This window comes from Hypomesus nipponensis, chromosome 6, assembly GCF_054491055.1.
Source record: "Hypomesus nipponensis isolate SF chromosome 6, ASM5449105v1, whole genome shotgun sequence".
Taxonomy (NCBI): domain Eukaryota; kingdom Metazoa; phylum Chordata; class Actinopteri; order Osmeriformes; family Osmeridae; genus Hypomesus; species Hypomesus nipponensis.
The window spans coordinates 667,501-675,000 of NC_140366.1; the positions used below are offsets into that span (position 1 = coordinate 667,501).

General features: G+C 47.1%; 26 non-coding genes across 26 annotated transcripts in view; all 26 read left to right on the top strand.

The window, feature by feature from the left end:
* LOC146283886 (5S ribosomal RNA) overlaps nucleotides 1-44 on the top strand; it is a 119-nt gene extending 75 nt beyond the window's left edge. Inside the window, exon 1 of the ribosomal RNA XR_014759318.1 lies at nucleotides 1-44. This exon is cut by the window's left edge and continues 75 nt beyond it. This is a non-coding gene — a ribosomal RNA (5S ribosomal RNA).
* Nucleotides 45-226: 182 nt separating this feature from the next.
* Nucleotides 227-345, top strand: LOC146283887 (5S ribosomal RNA). The gene has a single exon (XR_014759319.1). It is a non-coding gene; the product is annotated as a 5S ribosomal RNA (ribosomal RNA).
* A 182-nt stretch (nucleotides 346-527) lies between these two features.
* On the top strand, nucleotides 528-646 carry LOC146283888 (5S ribosomal RNA). The gene has a single exon (XR_014760587.1). It is a non-coding gene; the product is annotated as a 5S ribosomal RNA (ribosomal RNA).
* Nucleotides 647-818: 172 nt separating this feature from the next.
* Nucleotides 819-937, top strand: LOC146283889 (5S ribosomal RNA). The gene has a single exon (XR_014760589.1). It is a non-coding gene; the product is annotated as a 5S ribosomal RNA (ribosomal RNA).
* Nucleotides 938-1,119: 182 nt separating this feature from the next.
* LOC146283890 (5S ribosomal RNA) lies at nucleotides 1,120-1,238 on the top strand. The gene has a single exon (XR_014759320.1). It is a non-coding gene; the product is annotated as a 5S ribosomal RNA (ribosomal RNA).
* A 178-nt stretch (nucleotides 1,239-1,416) lies between these two features.
* On the top strand, nucleotides 1,417-1,535 carry LOC146283891 (5S ribosomal RNA). Its single transcript, XR_014759322.1, has one exon. It is a non-coding gene; the product is annotated as a 5S ribosomal RNA (ribosomal RNA).
* A 172-nt stretch (nucleotides 1,536-1,707) lies between these two features.
* On the top strand, nucleotides 1,708-1,826 carry LOC146283892 (5S ribosomal RNA). Its single transcript, XR_014759598.1, has one exon. It is a non-coding gene; the product is annotated as a 5S ribosomal RNA (ribosomal RNA).
* Nucleotides 1,827-2,010: 184 nt separating this feature from the next.
* LOC146283893 (5S ribosomal RNA) lies at nucleotides 2,011-2,129 on the top strand. Its single transcript, XR_014759323.1, has one exon. It is a non-coding gene; the product is annotated as a 5S ribosomal RNA (ribosomal RNA).
* Nucleotides 2,130-2,307: 178 nt separating this feature from the next.
* Nucleotides 2,308-2,426, top strand: LOC146283894 (5S ribosomal RNA). The gene has a single exon (XR_014760610.1). It is a non-coding gene; the product is annotated as a 5S ribosomal RNA (ribosomal RNA).
* A 186-nt stretch (nucleotides 2,427-2,612) lies between these two features.
* On the top strand, nucleotides 2,613-2,731 carry LOC146283895 (5S ribosomal RNA). Its single transcript, XR_014759324.1, has one exon. It is a non-coding gene; the product is annotated as a 5S ribosomal RNA (ribosomal RNA).
* A 178-nt stretch (nucleotides 2,732-2,909) lies between these two features.
* On the top strand, nucleotides 2,910-3,028 carry LOC146283896 (5S ribosomal RNA). Its single transcript, XR_014760622.1, has one exon. It is a non-coding gene; the product is annotated as a 5S ribosomal RNA (ribosomal RNA).
* Nucleotides 3,029-3,206: 178 nt separating this feature from the next.
* LOC146283897 (5S ribosomal RNA) lies at nucleotides 3,207-3,325 on the top strand. Its single transcript, XR_014759325.1, has one exon. It is a non-coding gene; the product is annotated as a 5S ribosomal RNA (ribosomal RNA).
* Nucleotides 3,326-3,503: 178 nt separating this feature from the next.
* Nucleotides 3,504-3,622, top strand: LOC146283898 (5S ribosomal RNA). The gene has a single exon (XR_014759326.1). It is a non-coding gene; the product is annotated as a 5S ribosomal RNA (ribosomal RNA).
* A 172-nt stretch (nucleotides 3,623-3,794) lies between these two features.
* Nucleotides 3,795-3,913, top strand: LOC146283899 (5S ribosomal RNA). Its single transcript, XR_014759609.1, has one exon. It is a non-coding gene; the product is annotated as a 5S ribosomal RNA (ribosomal RNA).
* A 186-nt stretch (nucleotides 3,914-4,099) lies between these two features.
* LOC146283900 (5S ribosomal RNA) lies at nucleotides 4,100-4,218 on the top strand. Its single transcript, XR_014759327.1, has one exon. It is a non-coding gene; the product is annotated as a 5S ribosomal RNA (ribosomal RNA).
* A 178-nt stretch (nucleotides 4,219-4,396) lies between these two features.
* On the top strand, nucleotides 4,397-4,515 carry LOC146283901 (5S ribosomal RNA). The gene has a single exon (XR_014760633.1). It is a non-coding gene; the product is annotated as a 5S ribosomal RNA (ribosomal RNA).
* A 186-nt stretch (nucleotides 4,516-4,701) lies between these two features.
* Nucleotides 4,702-4,820, top strand: LOC146283902 (5S ribosomal RNA). The gene has a single exon (XR_014759328.1). It is a non-coding gene; the product is annotated as a 5S ribosomal RNA (ribosomal RNA).
* Nucleotides 4,821-4,998: 178 nt separating this feature from the next.
* Nucleotides 4,999-5,117, top strand: LOC146283903 (5S ribosomal RNA). The gene has a single exon (XR_014760644.1). It is a non-coding gene; the product is annotated as a 5S ribosomal RNA (ribosomal RNA).
* A 178-nt stretch (nucleotides 5,118-5,295) lies between these two features.
* Nucleotides 5,296-5,414, top strand: LOC146283904 (5S ribosomal RNA). Its single transcript, XR_014759329.1, has one exon. It is a non-coding gene; the product is annotated as a 5S ribosomal RNA (ribosomal RNA).
* Nucleotides 5,415-5,600: 186 nt separating this feature from the next.
* Nucleotides 5,601-5,719, top strand: LOC146283905 (5S ribosomal RNA). The gene has a single exon (XR_014759330.1). It is a non-coding gene; the product is annotated as a 5S ribosomal RNA (ribosomal RNA).
* Nucleotides 5,720-5,897: 178 nt separating this feature from the next.
* Nucleotides 5,898-6,016, top strand: LOC146283906 (5S ribosomal RNA). The gene has a single exon (XR_014759331.1). It is a non-coding gene; the product is annotated as a 5S ribosomal RNA (ribosomal RNA).
* Nucleotides 6,017-6,200: 184 nt separating this feature from the next.
* LOC146283907 (5S ribosomal RNA) lies at nucleotides 6,201-6,319 on the top strand. Its single transcript, XR_014760590.1, has one exon. It is a non-coding gene; the product is annotated as a 5S ribosomal RNA (ribosomal RNA).
* Nucleotides 6,320-6,491: 172 nt separating this feature from the next.
* On the top strand, nucleotides 6,492-6,610 carry LOC146283908 (5S ribosomal RNA). Its single transcript, XR_014760591.1, has one exon. It is a non-coding gene; the product is annotated as a 5S ribosomal RNA (ribosomal RNA).
* Nucleotides 6,611-6,792: 182 nt separating this feature from the next.
* On the top strand, nucleotides 6,793-6,911 carry LOC146283909 (5S ribosomal RNA). Its single transcript, XR_014759333.1, has one exon. It is a non-coding gene; the product is annotated as a 5S ribosomal RNA (ribosomal RNA).
* A 178-nt stretch (nucleotides 6,912-7,089) lies between these two features.
* On the top strand, nucleotides 7,090-7,208 carry LOC146283910 (5S ribosomal RNA). Its single transcript, XR_014759334.1, has one exon. It is a non-coding gene; the product is annotated as a 5S ribosomal RNA (ribosomal RNA).
* Nucleotides 7,209-7,380: 172 nt separating this feature from the next.
* On the top strand, nucleotides 7,381-7,499 carry LOC146283911 (5S ribosomal RNA). The gene has a single exon (XR_014759621.1). It is a non-coding gene; the product is annotated as a 5S ribosomal RNA (ribosomal RNA).
* Nucleotide 7,500: the final 1 nt, after the last annotated feature.

Below are 7,500 nucleotides of genomic sequence, written 5' to 3' on the forward strand. Positions count from 1 at the left end.
TACTTGGATGGGAGACCGCCTGGGAATACCAGGTGCTGTATGCTCTTTTGCTCATTCACTTAGAAACTGACATCTTGCAATATGCACAAGTAGTCCTTCATGAAAGGGGCTGGAAGCTGTTTTCATTTTGACACGAGAGAGAGAGAGAGAGAGAGAGAGAGACCACCTTGCATTGTCAATTGCTAAATCTGTATATGGATAAGTAGCCTATGGTTGTCAACTTATTTCGTACGGCCATACCAGCCTGGCAACGCCCGATCTCGTCTGATCTCGGAAGCTAAGCAGGGTCGGGCCTGGTTAGTACTTGGATGGGAGACCGCCTGGGAATACCAGGTGCTGTATGCTCTTTTGCTCATTCACTTAGAAACTGACATCTTGCAATATGCACAAGTAGTCCTTCATGAAAGGGGCTGGAAGCTGTTTTCATTTTGACACGAGAGAGAGAGAGAGAGAGAGAGAGAGACCACCTTGCATTGTCAATTGCTAAATCTGTATATGGATAAGTAGCCTATGGTTGTCAACTTATTTCGTACGGCCATACCAGCCTGGCAACGCCCGATCACGTCTGATCTCGGAAGCTAAGCAGGGTCGGGCCTGGTTAGTACTTGGATGGGAGACCGCCTGGGAATACCAGGTGCTGTATGCTCTTTTGCTCATTCACTTAGAAACTGACATCTTGCAATATGCACAAGTAGTCCTTCATGAAAGGGGCTGGAAGCTGTTTTCATTTTGACACGAGAGAGAGAGAGAGAGACCACCTTGCATTGTCAATTGCTAAATCTGTATATGGATAAGTAGCCTATGGTTGTCAACTTATTTCGTACGGCCATACCAGCCTGGCAACGCCCGATCACGTCTGATCTCGGAAGCTAAGCAGGGTCGGGCCTGGTTAGTACTTGGATGGGAGACCGCCTGGGAATACCAGGTGCTGTATGCTCTTTTGCTCATTCACTTAGAAACTGACATCTTGCAATATGCACAAGTAGTCCTTCATGAAAGGGGCTGGAAGCTGTTTTCATTTTGACACGAGAGAGAGAGAGAGAGAGAGAGAGAGACTACCTTGCATTGTCAATTGCTAAATCTGTATATGGATAAGTAGCCTATGGTTGTCAACTTATTTCGTACGGCCATACCAGCCTGGCAACGCCCGATCTCGTCTGATCTCGGAAGCTAAGCAGGGTCGGGCCTGGTTAGTACTTGGATGGGAGACCGCCTGGGAATACCAGGTGCTGTATGCTCTTTTGCTCATTCACTTAGAAACTGAAATCTTGCAATATGCACAAGTAGTCCTTCATGAAAGGGGCTGGAAGCTGTTTTCATTTTGACACGAGAGAGAGAGAGAGAGAGAGAGACTACCTTGCATTGTCAATTGCTAAATCTGTATATGGATAAGTAGCCTATGGTTGTCAACTTATTTCGTACGGCCATACCAGCCTGGCAACGCCCGATCTCGTCTGATCTCGGAAGCTAAGCAGGGTCGGGCCTGGTTAGTACTTGGATGGGAGACCGCCTGGGAATACCAGGTGCTGTATGCTCTTTTGCTCATTCACTTAGAAACTGACATCTTGCAATATGCACAAGTAGTCCTTCATGAAAGGGGCTGGAAGCTGTTTTCATTTTGACACGAGAGAGAGAGAGAGAGACCACCTTGCATTGTCAATTGCTAAATCTGTATATGGATAAGTAGCCTATGGTTGTCAACTTATTTCGTACGGCCATACCAGCCTGGCAACGCCCGATCACGTCTGATCTCGGAAGTTAAGCAGGGTCGGGCCTGGTTAGTACTTGGATGGGAGACCGCCTGGGAATACCAGGTGCTGTATGCTCTTTTGCTCATTCACTTAGAAACTGACATCTTGCAATATGCACAAGTAGTCCTTCATGAAAGGGGCTGGAAGCTGTTTTCATTTTGACACGAGAGAGAGAGAGAGAGAGAGAGAGAGAGACTACCTTGCATTGTCAATTGCTAAATCTGTATATGGATAAGTAGCCTATGGTTGTCAACTTATTTCGTACGGCCATACCAGCCTGGCAACGCCCGATCTCGTCTGATCTCGGAAGCTAAGCAGGGTCGGGCCTGGTTAGTACTTGGATGGGAGACCGCCTGGGAATACCAGGTGCTGTATGCTCTTTTGCTCATTCACTTAGAAACTGAAATCTTGCAATATGCACAAGTAGTCCTTCATGAAAGGGGCTGGAAGCTGTTTTCATTTTGACACGAGAGAGAGAGAGAGAGAGAGAGACTACCTTGCATTGTCAATTGCTAAATCTGTATATGGATAAGTAGCCTATGGTTGTCAACTTATTTCGTACGGCCATACCAGCCTGGCAACGCCCGATCTCGTCTGATCTCGGAAGCTAAGCAGGGTCGGGCCAGGTTAGTACTTGGATGGGAGACCGCCTGGGAATACCAGGTGCTGTATGCTCTTTTGCTCATTCACTTAGAAACTGACATCTTGCAATATGCACAAGTAGTCCTTCATGAAAGGGGCTGGAAGCTGTTTTCATTTTGACACGAGAGAGAGAGAGAGAGAGAGAGAGAGAGAGACTACCTTGCATTGTCAATTGCTAAATCTGTATATGGATAAGTAGCCTATGGTTGTCAACTTATTTCGTACGGCCATACCAGCCTGGCAACGCCCGATCTCGTCTGATCTCGGAAGCTAAGCAGGGTCGGGCCTGGTTAGTACTTGGATGGGAGACCGCCTGGGAATACCAGGTGCTGTATGCTCTTTTGCTCATTCACTTAGAAACTGAAATCTTGCAATATGCACAAGTAGTCCTTCATGAAAGGGGCTGGAAGCTGTTTTCATTTTGACACGAGAGAGAGAGAGAGAGAGAGAGACTACCTTGCATTGTCAATTGCTAAATCTGTATATGGATAAGTAGCCTATGGTTGTCAACTTATTTCGTACGGCCATACCAGCCTGGCAACGCCCGATCTCGTCTGATCTCGGAAGCTAAGCAGGGTCGGGCCAGGTTAGTACTTGGATGGGAGACCGCCTGGGAATACCAGGTGCTGTATGCTCTTTTGCTCATTCACTTAAAAACTGAAATCTTGCAATATGCACAAGTAGTCCTTCATGAAAGGGGCTGGAAGCTGTTTTCATTTTGACACGAGAGAGAGAGAGAGAGAGAGAGACCACCTTGCATTGTCAATTGCTAAATCTGTATATGGATAAGTAGCCTATGGTTGTCAACTTATTTCGTACGGCCATACCAGCCTGGCAACGCCCGATCTCGTCTGATCTCGGAAGCTAAGCAGGGTCGGGCCTGGTTAGTACTTGGATGGGAGACCGCCTGGGAATACCAGGTGCTGTATGCTCTTTTGCTCATTCACTTAGAAACTGAAATCTTGCAATATGCACAAGTAGTCCTTCATGAAAGGGGCTGGAAGCTGTTTTCATTTTGACACGAGAGAGAGAGAGAGAGAGAGAGACTACCTTGCATTGTCAATTGCTAAATCTGTATATGGATAAGTAGCCTATGGTTGTCAACTTATTTCGTACGGCCATACCAGCCTGGCAACGCCCGATCTCGTCTGATCTCGGAAGCTAAGCAGGGTCGGGCCTGGTTAGTACTTGGATGGGAGACCGCCTGGGAATACCAGGTGCTGTATGCTCTTTTGCTCATTCACTTAGAAACTGACATCTTGCAATATGCACAAGTAGTCCTTCATGAAAGGGGCTGGAAGCTGTTTTCATTTTGACACGAGAGAGAGAGAGAGAGACCACCTTGCATTGTCAATTGCTAAATCTGTATATGGATAAGTAGCCTATGGTTGTCAACTTATTTCGTACGGCCATACCAGCCTGGCAACGCCCGATCACGTCTGATCTCGGAAGTTAAGCAGGGTCGGGCCTGGTTAGTACTTGGATGGGAGACCGCCTGGGAATACCAGGTGCTGTATGCTCTTTTGCTCATTCACTTAGAAACTGACATCTTGCAATATGCACAAGTAGTCCTTCATGAAAGGGGCTGGAAGCTGTTTTCATTTTGACACGAGAGAGAGAGAGAGAGAGAGAGAGAGAGAGACTACCTTGCATTGTCAATTGCTAAATCTGTATATGGATAAGTAGCCTATGGTTGTCAACTTATTTCGTACGGCCATACCAGCCTGGCAACGCCCGATCTCGTCTGATCTCGGAAGCTAAGCAGGGTCGGGCCTGGTTAGTACTTGGATGGGAGACCGCCTGGGAATACCAGGTGCTGTATGCTCTTTTGCTCATTCACTTAGAAACTGAAATCTTGCAATATGCACAAGTAGTCCTTCATGAAAGGGGCTGGAAGCTGTTTTCATTTTGACACGAGAGAGAGAGAGAGAGAGAGAGACTACCTTGCATTGTCAATTGCTAAATCTGTATATGGATAAGTAGCCTATGGTTGTCAACTTATTTCGTACGGCCATACCAGCCTGGCAACGCCCGATCTCGTCTGATCTCGGAAGCTAAGCAGGGTCGGGCCAGGTTAGTACTTGGATGGGAGACCGCCTGGGAATACCAGGTGCTGTATGCTCTTTTGCTCATTCACTTAGAAACTGACATCTTGCAATATGCACAAGTAGTCCTTCATGAAAGGGGCTGGAAGCTGTTTTCATTTTGACACGAGAGAGAGAGAGAGAGAGAGAGAGAGAGAGACTACCTTGCATTGTCAATTGCTAAATCTGTATATGGATAAGTAGCCTATGGTTGTCAACTTATTTCGTACGGCCATACCAGCCTGGCAACGCCCGATCTCGTCTGATCTCGGAAGCTAAGCAGGGTCGGGCCTGGTTAGTACTTGGATGGGAGACCGCCTGGGAATACCAGGTGCTGTATGCTCTTTTGCTCATTCACTTAGAAACTGAAATCTTGCAATATGCACAAGTAGTCCTTCATGAAAGGGGCTGGAAGCTGTTTTCATTTTGACACGAGAGAGAGAGAGAGAGAGAGAGACTACCTTGCATTGTCAATTGCTAAATCTGTATATGGATAAGTAGCCTATGGTTGTCAACTTATTTCGTACGGCCATACCAGCCTGGCAACGCCCGATCTCGTCTGATCTCGGAAGCTAAGCAGGGTCGGGCCAGGTTAGTACTTGGATGGGAGACCGCCTGGGAATACCAGGTGCTGTATGCTCTTTTGCTCATTCACTTAAAAACTGAAATCTTGCAATATGCACAAGTAGTCCTTCATGAAAGGGGCTGGAAGCTGTTTTCATTTTGACACGAGAGAGAGAGAGAGAGAGAGAGACCACCTTGCATTGTCAATTGCTAAATCTGTATATGGATAAGTAGCCTATGGTTGTCAACTTATTTCGTACGGCCATACCAGCCTGGCAACGCCCGATCTCGTCTGATCTCGGAAGCTAAGCAGGGTCGGGCCTGGTTAGTACTTGGATGGGAGACCGCCTGGGAATACCAGGTGCTGTATGCTCTTTTGCTCATTCACTTAGAAACTGAAATCTTGCAATATGCACAAGTAGTCCTTCATGAAAGGGGCTGGAAGCTGTTTTCATTTTGACACGAGAGAGAGAGAGAGAGAGAGAGAGAGAGAGACTACCTTGCATTGTCAATTGCTAAATCTGTATATGGATAAGTAGCCTATGGTTGTCAACTTATTTCGTACGGCCATACCAGCCTGGCAACGCCCGATCTCGTCTGATCTCGGAAGCTAAGCAGGGTCGGGCCTGGTTAGTACTTGGATGGGAGACCGCCTGGGAATACCAGGTGCTGTATGCTCTTTTGCTCATTCACTTAGAAACTGACATCTTGCAATATGCACAAGTAGTCCTTCATGAAAGGGGCTGGAAGCTGTTTTCATTTTGACACGAGAGAGAGAGAGAGAGAGAGAGACCACCTTGCATTGTCAATTGCTAAATCTGTATATGGATAAGTAGCCTATGGTTGTCAACTTATTTCGTACGGCCATACCAGCCTGGCAACGCCCGATCTCGTCTGATCTCGGAAGCTAAGCAGGGTCGGGCCTGGTTAGTACTTGGATGGGAGACCGCCTGGGAATACCAGGTGCTGTATGCTCTTTTGCTCATTCACTTAGAAACTGACATCTTGCAATATGCACAAGTAGTCCTTCATGAAAGGGGCTGGAAGCTGTTTTCATTTTGACACGAGAGAGAGAGAGAGAGAGAGAGAGAGAGACCACCTTGCATTGTCAATTGCTAAATCTGTATATGGATAAGTAGCCTATGGTTGTCAACTTATTTCGTACGGCCATACCAGCCTGGCAACGCCCGATCACGTCTGATCTCGGAAGCTAAGCAGGGTCGGGCCTGGTTAGTACTTGGATGGGAGACCGCCTGGGAATACCAGGTGCTGTATGCTCTTTTGCTCATTCACTTAGAAACTGACATCTTGCAATATGCACAAGTAGTCCTTCATGAAAGGGGCTGGAAGCTGTTTTCATTTTGACACGAGAGAGAGAGAGAGAGACCACCTTGCATTGTCAATTGCTAAATCTGTATATGGATAAGTAGCCTATGGTTGTCAACTTATTTCGTACGGCCATACCAGCCTGGCAACGCCCGATCACGTCTGATCTCGGAAGCTAAGCAGGGTCGGGCCTGGTTAGTACTTGGATGGGAGACCGCCTGGGAATACCAGGTGCTGTATGCTCTTTTGCTCATTCACTTAGAAACTGACATCTTGCAATATGCACAAGTAGTCCTTCATGAAAGGGGCTGGAAGCTGTTTTCATTTTGACACGAGAGAGAGAGAGAGAGAGAGAGAGAGACTACCTTGCATTGTCAATTGCTAAATCTGTATATGGATAAGTAGCCTATGGTTGTCAACTTATTTCGTACGGCCATACCAGCCTGGCAACGCCCGATCTCGTCTGATCTCGGAAGCTAAGCAGGGTCGGGCCTGGTTAGTACTTGGATGGGAGACCGCCTGGGAATACCAGGTGCTGTATGCTCTTTTGCTCATTCACTTAGAAACTGAAATCTTGCAATATGCACAAGTAGTCCTTCATGAAAGGGGCTGGAAGCTGTTTTCATTTTGACACGAGAGAGAGAGAGAGAGAGAGAGACTACCTTGCATTGTCAATTGCTAAATCTGTATATGGATAAGTAGCCTATGGTTGTCAACTTATTTCGTACGGCCATACCAGCCTGGCAACGCCCGATCTCGTCTGATCTCGGAAGCTAAGCAGGGTCGGGCCTGGTTAGTACTTGGATGGGAGACCGCCTGGGAATACCAGGTGCTGTATGCTCTTTTGCTCATTCACTTAGAAACTGACATCTTGCAATATGCACAAGTAGTCCTTCATGAAAGGGGCTGGAAGCTGTTTTCATTTTGACACGAGAGAGAGAGAGAGAGACCACCTTGCATTGTCAATTGCTAAATCTGTATATGGATAAGTAGCCTATGGTTGTCAACTTATTTCGTACGGCCATACCAGCCTGGCAACGCCCGATCACGTCTGATCTCGGAAGTTAAGCAGGGTCGGGCCTGGTTAGTACTTGGATGGGAGACCGCCTGGGAATACCAGGTGCTGTATGCTC